Consider the following 3300-nt stretch of genomic DNA (forward strand, 5'->3'; position numbering starts at 1 on the left):
TTTGTTATATGTTGGGGCATCTTTTGAGTATATGCCTAAGAGAGGTATAGCTGGGTCCTCAGGTAGTTCAATGGACATTTTTTTTCCAGAATAAACGACTTTATTTTAACTCAATCACAATACAGTTAGTTCAAGGAAGCCAAACACTTGCCGAGTAACCAACACTACAAGCCTCAGTAAACGCCTATAGTTAGATCTCTTTCTCAGTCATTCTGAAGCAATGGAGCTGTTAGAAATAAGGGTCCACACGTGTAACTCTCAATTATACAGAACCAAGTTTATATTTCTCCAGCTTGAATTTCTTGATCGGATTAAACCATTTGCAATCCTGCACTGCCGTAGCACCTCCTTGAAGCCCTCACAGAACTTGACATCGCTCTGGTTCTGAGCACACTCCAGAAACTGCTTGATCTCTAGAGAGCAAGGTCCAAAAGACTGGTGGTTCCGAAGCTGGGCTCCCTGAGGCCCCTGGTACCTGATGTCAGGCTTCGCAGGCTCAGCATTAGCCCCTCCGCTGAAGCCCCCAGTGATGGCGTGACCCAGGGTGTGCCCCACCGCAGAGCCCACAGCCACACCGGCTGCAGTGGTAGCTATCTGGGCCATCAGGCCTGGCTGCGGAGGGGCAGCAGCAGGTGAGCCAACTGCAGATGGGGGGCTGGAAGCTGGGCTGCAGGTGCTCTTCTGGGAGCCGCCCTCACCTGAGGGGCCCGGCTGGCCGGAGGAGTCACCCGGGAAGTGCGGCTTCAGCTTCTGCGCGAGGCACCCTAACTGCTTGTAGTTTCAGCGTTAAGACGTTAAGAGAAGACAAACTGCGAAACTCCCAAAAGCATCCAGCAATTTCTACCAAGGCGAGAGGAAGACTGCCAACTTGGACATTTTAAAGGTAGAATTAGAAAAAAGAAAAAAAAAGAAAAAAAAAAAGAACCATAGAGGGTTGAATAACCTAAGTGACTTACGGTGACTACGTTTACCTAGATTTTTCAACACAGTGGTTTTCTATTTATATTTTCATTTACAGTTCTAGAATCTGAGGTGGGAAATGCAAAGTCACTCTGACAGTATGTTCTATACATCAATGGGCCCTTTAAGTCTGTCTTTGGTCTAAACATTTGAGTCTTAGATACACGGTTGATGTTGAATAAAGGTAGCAGCATGCTTCCTAAACTAAACTTTTTCTATAGGTCAATCCCATTCCTACTGAGCTTGCCTGAGATGCTTTTCTCTCCAGACGTTCTCTGGCTGGATTAACCTGAGTAGTGTGCCAGGGTGTCTTAATGGTTCATTTAGTCTCCTTCGCAGTGCAGACAGATTTCCAGTGAGCACCATGGAGGTAGCTGCTTTGTTTGAAAAATATTTACTTTTATTTTTTTAAAATTTGTGTGTGAGGGGTGTGTGTGTGTGTGTGTGTGTGTGTGTGTGTGTGTGTGTGTGTGTAGCATGTATGCATGTACCTGTGTTTGGGTATGTGCATGCGAGTGCATGTGCCTTCGATGCCTGAAGAGGGAGGGCATCGGAGTCCTTGGAGTTAGAGCACTGGACTGTATGAGTCACTTAATCTGGAGGCTTGGAATGGAAATTGGGTTCCCTGCTAGGGCAGTGCACCCTCTCTAGCCCCAAGCAAGTGATAATTCCAGTTTTTGTGCCTATTGTGTATAGGAGTGGGTTAGGCATGTGCCTCAGGAGATATATGAAGGTCAGGGGACAGTTTTGTGGTGTTGACTCTTTGCTTGCACCTTGTGTGGGTTTCAGGAACCAAACTTGGGTGTTCAGGTTTGAACAGCAAGCTTTCCTGTTGAGCCATCTGGTCAACTCTTCACCCATCTCTTACAACGCCCTCACTGTGGGCTGACCTGTTACCCCCTCCAACCTCAGCTAACTGCTTAACTCTTGAAAAGACTGAATTTAGAGGTGCAACCTTGTTGGAGATGATCAAGGCTTAGTAAAGAAAGTCACATGGGGATATAGGGTAGGATTCTGGATGTGTATTGTTATAAGAAAACACACAAAGGCGGCTGAGGGACAGAGGGCTTCCTTAGCATGAGTGAGGTTGCAGGACTGACCCCCCACCCCAGCATGAGGGGACATAAAACTCACTTCTCCCCTATGTGAAGTCACCACAGGAAGGTGGCCATCTGAAGGCCAGGAAGTGAGCCCTTATAAGAGACTGATCCTAGCTTCGAAGTCTCCAGAACTATGAGAAAAGTCTTTGTTGCTTATACTACCCAGCTGATGATAGTTTGTAATAGCAACCTAGTGGGAACTAAAATAAGCCTTAATGGATCCCTTTCATACAAAGGAGGAGACTGAAACATGCCTTTCTGAGTTCAAGACCTGTTTTAACCCCCTTGTCTTTTCCAGATCAGGATAAGAAGGGGGTGGAGTGAGAAATAAGGCATTTCCCCAATAAACCCCATCTCCCATTTCCCTTTATTTTCTTCCTGTGTTTTAAATAACCATTCTCCTTTAGATCCCCTACTCTCTACTCATGCTCTCCCGCTGCCCCTGTGCAAACAAATTGTCATGTGACCTTCAAAAAATATTTTCAGAGGATGAGCTTCCTCCCTCCTACTCAGGACTGTCCTCTTTGAGTCCAGATGTCCTCCCTGTCCCCACCACAGTCTTCTTTCTTCGGCCTTTTTACATGGATGGCATTTTCCGGAAAGGAATTTTTTTTTCCACTTTGGTGAAATTATTTGTGATCTAAAGGTGAGGTGCAACGAGAAACACCACCGGAGGATTTGTCATTTTTCTGCGTCATGATTTAGTGATTCAATTCCACATACAATCTAGTCCTTAAAGAATTTAAGGATGATTGATTTTGGTCTCTTTTGTTTGTAACAGTATCTAGCTTGTTTTCTGGTATTTTAATTACAAAGTAGTTCTTTCAAATTTCAAGTTCTCTGACTGTGGGGGTGTAAGCGTCCCCATGGCTTACCTGATTGCCAGTATCAAGATTGCAGGGAAATGAACAAGAGATGCATCTTCAATCTTGAATACCCAGAGTCTCCAGTGTTTACATTACTCATCTCTCTGATGTAAAAGAGAAAAATAAAGCTATTCCCCACACAAGTTCCATTTTACCATTTTCTGAGTCATCTCGCTCTTCAGCTCCCTTGCCTCCTCCTATAATAAATCATCAAGTCTTAGAGACACAACTTTTTAAATACTGCATCTCTTGTAATCAGTCTTCTAGTCTCTGGTCCCCAGCTCTGACTCCAGCCCCTCTTATTGCTAGTGTGAGGTTTGCTTCTTGCCTTGTGGGACTTCGGGAGCAGAGGACAACAAATGTCTACAGCAAGG

The 3300-nt window shown here is 45.2% G+C and overlaps 1 pseudogene; it reads right to left on the bottom strand.

The window, feature by feature from the left end:
• Positions 1-262: 262 nt before the first annotated feature.
• Positions 263-2928, bottom strand: LOC116904463 (annotated as a pseudogene).
• Positions 2929-3300: the final 372 nt, after the last annotated feature.

The sequence above is a fragment of the Rattus rattus genome, chromosome 6, assembly GCF_011064425.1.
Source record: "Rattus rattus isolate New Zealand chromosome 6, Rrattus_CSIRO_v1, whole genome shotgun sequence".
Taxonomy (NCBI): Eukaryota; Metazoa; Chordata; class Mammalia; order Rodentia; family Muridae; genus Rattus; species Rattus rattus.